General features: G+C 53.6%; 3 non-coding genes across 3 annotated transcripts; 2 read left to right on the forward strand and 1 right to left on the reverse strand.

The window, feature by feature from the left end:
* Nucleotides 1-207: 207 nt before the first annotated feature.
* On the forward strand, nucleotides 208-425 carry LOC133149119 (small nucleolar RNA U3). Its single transcript, XR_009713100.1, has one exon. It is a non-coding gene; the product is annotated as a small nucleolar RNA U3 (small nucleolar RNA).
* A 399-nt stretch (nucleotides 426-824) lies between these two features.
* LOC133149123 (U5 spliceosomal RNA) lies at nucleotides 825-937 on the reverse strand. Its single transcript, XR_009713104.1, has one exon. It is a non-coding gene; the product is annotated as a U5 spliceosomal RNA (small nuclear RNA).
* Nucleotides 938-5,941: 5,004 nt separating this feature from the next.
* LOC133149117 (U2 spliceosomal RNA) lies at nucleotides 5,942-6,132 on the forward strand. The gene has a single exon (XR_009713098.1). It is a non-coding gene; the product is annotated as a U2 spliceosomal RNA (small nuclear RNA).
* Nucleotides 6,133-6,598: the final 466 nt, after the last annotated feature.

A 6,598-nucleotide genomic window follows, 5' to 3' on the forward strand; every position in this document is an offset into this window, starting at 1 on the left:
CCGAGGTCAAACACGGCGATATAAATCGATGTTTACCTTTAGCATCGATGCCAATAAATCGTAGAGCATAATATCGATTAATCGATGTGTATCGATGTATCGTTACACCCCTACAATCTAAACATAGTCCTTTACTAGTCGTGGTTGCCCTCTGGGTAAAAATGGTACACTCGCAGATGACTTCCCGCCGCCCCTCGTTGATGAATTAAGACTATACTTTCAGGGATCATTTCTATAGTTATTAACTTGAGATATGTGTTTCTAAAGTGAACGGTCTCGTCAACTACGATGATGAGAATTGATGTTCCTTCCTGAGCGTGAAGCTAGCGGAGAATAATGATGTTTATATCATAGATTCTCCACTTTTGATGAGCGTTCTATGCTTCCTAGTGGAGCATTGAGGGGAGGGACATGATCAGAGTAGTTCTTTGAAATTGGTTAAATAAAAATTAAGCTAATGTAGTGGCGTACTCCTGATATTCAACTCAGTCGATTAACAGTATCGTCGTATTAGTTCAACTAACAAAAGCCTGTTATGTATTTCTGAAGTACTTTTGTACTGAAGTACTTATGGCTGTATTCATTTACACAGCTTAAATCTTTACAACTTCGACACAAATCTGAATTAACTTTAATAATAAATATTTTAATGGCTAAATTGTTTATTGTCCCTTACATATAGTATAATTAGTAGAAAATATATTAATTTATTGCTCATATTAGATAGTTTTATATTTGAATGGGTGGATGTTACCTGTAAGCTATGGCAGAATTAATGGCAACAAAGCAGGAATTTTGATTACTTTCCATTGACAAGTACAGGAAGCTCCGCTTTCGCAGAGCATCAAAAAATTGAGATATACTCTTGTTGTTCCTCCCCACGGAAATCTTTAGTAAAAGGCGAAAGATTTATACGATCTGAAGAGAAACAAGAGAACCGATTTCGGCTTGTCCAAACGGGCCACCCCATTGCTGGTCTCACCAAAGTAACAGGCGGTGTCACACTAGCAACCATTTCCTTTTAATAAAAATAGATCTTCATATATTTGCTAAATTTAGGAGGCCTTAACACTCAACTAAGATGTATAGTTCGAACAAGTATTTGGTGTTTGGCAATTCTATGGAAACGTTTACACTCTAAACGTGTCGTTGTGAGTCCATGCTTGCTCTGCTGCGTTCGGTTCCAACTCCCTGACCTGTTTGTTTGCATTGTGCACGTTCTCCACTCTGGTTTCCTTCCATTTCCCCCAAACATGCATGATAGGCCCATTGAGCGCTCCAAATTGCCCGTAGGTGCGAGTGCGGACGGTTTTTCGTCTCTGTGTGCCCTGCGAGTGATTATTATTTGTTAAAGCGTATATGCCGTTACACCGCTAGATGGCAGCAGCGTTGACTTCCGCACCTGACCACAAAAAGAAACGGGAATCACGTGATGCGCAGGAAAAGAAGCATTAGTATGAGTCGATATATTTAAACCGTAACTTGAATTGGTAGTCTTGTAGTGGGTTGACATAATTCACCCGGAACCTAAGTTCACGTTGCCGAGTTCCGGTGGGATGTTTTACACGTGTGGGAGTTTCCTGTTTGAGGAGTGTGTGTTAGGATCTCGAAGGGAAAAGAGTCGGCCCGTGGTTGAGAGAAGCTAATTATAAATGTCATTAAAACAACTGCCGTTGGCACCGTCATTTATCACTCCGCCTCCGACTCCAGTCCTTGCACACCACACTGGTGACCCTGACATCAGTCCCGCTGAGGATTCCGGGACTGAACAGAATACCGAGCGAGACGGCATGGCGCATTCCGCCGTCCTTAGGCTGCCTGAGTTTTGGGAGACTTCTGCAGCAACGTGGTTCGCACAGGCGGAGGCTCAGTTCGCCCTCCGGGGAATTACGGATGACGCCACATGCTACTACCACGTTGTCTCGGCACTCGGAAGCTCCACCGCAGCCAGAGCCGTAAGTTTCATCACTTCCCCTCCGGCCCAGGATAAATATGCAGGGCTCAAGGCTTATCTCCTCAGGATTTTTGAACTGTCGCGATCCGAACGAGCCCGGCGCCTGCTTGCTATTCAAGGCATGGGGGACAGCAAACCCTCTGAACACATGGAGATGATGTTAAACCTGCTGGGTGGGGAAGAGCCGAATTTTCTTTTCATTGAACTGTTTCTGCGACATATGCCGCCGCACGTCCAAACGGCCCTCGCAAATACGACCATTACGGAGCCGCATGCTCTTTCGGAGGAAGCGGACCGTTTCTACTTGGCCACCCAGCGTTTCGCCCCTGGTGTGCTGGCCCCAACACGCAGCTACACGTCCCCGAGCGCTGGCGTTTCCCCTGGCAGAGGACGCGCTGCAACTGACAGCCGCACCAGCACAGGTTTGTGCTACTTCCATGCACGTTTTGGCGCCAAGGCTAAAAGGTGCCGCTCCCCTTGCAACTTCGACACGACGGGAAACGCCAAAGCCTGCGCTCAGTAGTGGCCGTGACCGCAGGCAAAAAGAACCGGCTGCTGTTCGTTGAGGACTCCCTCTCTGGTCGCAGATTCCTCTGTGACACCGGCGCCCAGAGAAGCGTCCTGACGGCTACAGTGGACGACGCTGCTGGAGGGTTGCACGGCCCGCCCTTAACATCCGCCAACGACACTCCCATCAGGACGTATGGCACAAGGACTGTGGACATATGTTTCGGGGGTCAGCGTTTCACATGGGACTTTGTCACTGCCGACATCTCCTTCCCCCTGCTTGGCGCAGATTTTTTGTGCGCCCACGGACTGCTCGTGGATGTTAAGAACGGCCGCCTGGTGGACGCGTTAACCTTCTCCTCCTTCGCATGTGTCCGCGATGAGGGGAATTATGTGGGTCTCTCCAGTTCGCTCTCCGAGGGCGACATGTACCAGAAACTCCTCGGAGAGTTCCCCAGCCTTACACGGCCCACTTTTGCCGCCACCACAGCTAAACATGGGGTCGAGCACCACATCGAGACCAAAGGCCCCCCCATCTACGCTAGGGCCCGACGGCTCAACCCGGAGAGACTGACAATTGCTCGGGCCGAGTTCGCCAGCATGGAACGCCTTGGCATTGTTCGCCGCTCTGACAGCCCGTGGGCCTCCCCACTCCACATGGTGCCTAAGCCGGACGGTGGTTGGCGCCCGTGTGGCGACTACCGCCGCCTCAATGATGCCACCACGCCCGACCGCTACCCGGTCCCCCATGTTCAGGACTTTTCGATACATCTAGCAGGGAAGCACCTGTTCTCCAAAGTGGACCTGGTGCGGGGTTATCACCAAGTCCCGGTGCACCTTGCTGACATCCCTAAAACGGCGGTGGTGACTCCTTTCGGGCTTTTCGAGTTTCTTAGGATGCCCTTCGGCCTGAAAAACGCGGCCCAGTCCTTCCAGCGGTTGATGGACTCTGCGCTTAGGGACATGCCTTTCATCTTCGTCTACTTGGACGATGTCCTCGTCGCCAGCTCCTCGGAGGAGGAGCATGCGGCACACCTGCGGGCCCTTTTCACAAGGCTCGACCAGCATGGCCTGATCATTAACCCGGCGAAGTGCGTCTTCGGGGTGCCGTCGATCCAGTTTCTTGGGCATCTCATCGGCAGTAATGGGGCCACCCCCTTGCCGACAAAGGTGGAAGCAGTCTCCGCTTTTCCCCGCCCACGTTCGGCCCGGGGGCTACGGGAGTTCCTTGGGATGGTTACGTTCTACCACCGATTCATACGCCGGGCGGCCCACATCATGCACCCACTGTATGGGGCCCTTAAGGGTAAGACCCCCAACCAGGACATCGACTGGACCCCCGAGAGGATCAAAGCTTTCGAGGATACTAAGGCTGCGCTGTGCCAGGCCACCTTGTTGGTCCACCCGTCGCCTGGAGCCCCGGTCGCCCTCACAACCGACGCATCTGACTACGCAGTTGGTGCTGTATTTGAGCAGTGGGTTGGTGGCGCCTGGCAACCGCTCGCCTTTTTCAGCCGCCAGCTGGTCCCTAGGGAGCGCAAATACAGCACATTCGACAGGGAGCTACTCGGCGTCTGGTTGGCGATCCGCCATTTCCGCTCCATCCTGGAAGGCCGTGAGTTTACGGTTTTCGTCGACCACAAGCCCCTCACGTTCTCTATGTCCAAGGTGGCTGAGCCGTGGTCCGCCCGCCAGCAGCGTCAGCTGTCATTTATCTCTGAGTACACCACAGATATCCGACACAACGCCGGCAAGTCCAACGTGGTCGCCGATTGCCTCTCTAGAGCGGTCGTCCACACGGTTCAGCTGGGGCTCGACTACTCAAGTATGAGTGCTGACCAAGCCTCAGATCCTGGGATCCAGTCGCTCAAAGACTCTGACACTGGGCTGCGTCTGGAGGTGGTCGCGGTTGGCGACTCAGGAGTCAGGCTGTGGTGCGACCTCTCCACCGGCCAGCCTAGACCACTTGTCCCTGCCGGCTGGCAGCGGGCTGTCTTTGAGGCGATACACGGCCTGTCCCATCCTGGCAGAAAAGCGTCCGTGAGGCTGGTGGCTCAGAAGTTCGTCTGGAAAGGGCTGAAGAGGGACGTGCGGGCCTGGGTCGACTCGTGTGTGGCTTGTCAGCGTGCGAAGGTGCACCGCCATACCAAGGCCCCGTTGGAGCCGTTCACTGTCCCCGAGAGGAGGTTCGACCACGTCAACATCGACCTTGTGGGCCCGCTCCCCCCTTCCCATGGTTTCACCTACCTCCTCACCATGGTGGACAGGACGACCCGTTGGCCTGAGGCCGTCCCCCTCTCCTCAACCTCGGCTGCTGACGTGGCCCGGGCGTTTATTGGCACATGGGTCGCGCGCTTTGGAACACCTTCAGACCTCTCCTCGGACCGGGGTGCACAGTTTACTTCCGAGATCTGGAATGTGGTTGCTGGAGGCCTGGGCGTCAAGCTGCACCGCACCACCGCTTATCACCCCCAGGCTAACGGGCTGTGCGAGCGGTTCCACCGCTCCATGAAGGCTGCTCTACGCGCCAGTCTGGTGGATGGCAACTGGGTGGACAGACTTCCCTGGGTCATGCTGGGCCTCAGGACGGCCCCTAAGGAGGACTTGCAGTCCTCGTCCGCTGAGCTCGTCTACGGCCAGGTACTACGAGTTCCAGGGGACTTCATTCCAGACGCCACAACGCCTTGGTCGGCGGCAGGGCAGCGGTCCTCCCTGCTGGAAGTTGCCGGGACGTTCGCACCTGTCCCCACGTCACGGCACTGCACCCCTGTTTCCCGGGTGCCCACCAACCTACGCTCGGCGGGTTTTGTGTTCATCCGCCACGACGCCCACCGCGGGCCGTTGCGTCCGCCTTACGACGGGCATTTTAAGGTCTTGCAGCACGGGAGTAAGAGCATGGTCGTGGACATCGGCGGTAGGCCTGAGACTATCTCGGTTGATAGGATTAAGCCTGCCCACGTGGATGTTTCCCGGACGTTGGAATTGGCGCAGGCCCCACGCCGCGGACGCCCCCCAGCGCCTCGCCCCTCCGACCTGACCGAGCTCCCGCCTGCCCGACCGACAACGCGACCGTCCAGCCCAGCGGTCTTTCCGGCGGCGCCCCCTACCCTTGACCCCCTGCCAGCCCCTGCCACCTACACCCGCTGTGGTCGGGCTGTCGTTCCTTTCCGGCGCGGGGATTTTGACTATGGGTGAATTCTGGGGGGGCTTGTGTAGTGGGTTGACATAATTCACCCGGAACCTAAGTTCACGTTGCCGAGTTCCGCTGGGAGGTTTTACACGTGTGGGAGTTTCCTGTTTGAGGAGTGTGTGTTAGGATCTCGAAGGGAAAAGAGTCGGCCCGTGGTTGAGAGAAGCTAATTATAAATGTCATTAAAACAACTGCCGTTGGCACCGTCATTTATCACTCCGCCTCCGACTCCAGTCCTTGCACACCACAGTCTCTTTATTTAAGTGGTTTCCTCAGACCAGTTTCAGTACATCGCTTCTCTGCCTTTTGGCTAAGACCAGGTGTAGTATCTGTTCTTATCAGATTAATATCTGATACGTTCCCTATCCGGGGACCATGTATATATTGGATTTTCGCAACAGGGAGATGGTATAGGGGCTTGCTCCGTCCACTCTATGCATCGACCTGGTATTGCAGTACCTCCAGGAGCGGTGCGCCCCCCTCTACTGGGCAAATAAAAAGTAGTTTACATCACAATCCGTTAGCTTCATTCTCACAGGATGAAGCAGAAAGTCAACGACGTCTTGATCGGATTTGATTCAAGTTCATGTTGTGTGCTCACTGTTAGAGTGGTGCTCACTCTAACTTATTTTGCAAGAACCACTCGGAGACAAGTTAGTCGTTTTGGGCACCTGCAGGCGGAGAGTCCATTCGTCACTGTGCGTACAGCAATGATCGAATGACGTCTGACTCTCGCTTCCCACAAGACCATCTTTATTAAGAGAAAAAGGGTGGGGGTGACCATAGACTGAATAGACAAGTAAAAAAGGCCCTTGACCTCTAGATTAGCAGGGCAGGGGATGTTTTACGACATTGTGTAGGATGGAACAAGCTAGGTTATTTATTACTGGTTACACACCAACATAAGCATAAAACTAATCTACCAAGGTTATTCATTACTGGTTACA

The sequence above is a fragment of the Syngnathus typhle genome, unplaced genomic scaffold (assembly GCF_033458585.1).
Source record: "Syngnathus typhle isolate RoL2023-S1 ecotype Sweden unplaced genomic scaffold, RoL_Styp_1.0 HiC_scaffold_256, whole genome shotgun sequence".
Lineage (NCBI taxonomy): Eukaryota > Metazoa > Chordata > Actinopteri > Syngnathiformes > Syngnathidae > Syngnathus > Syngnathus typhle.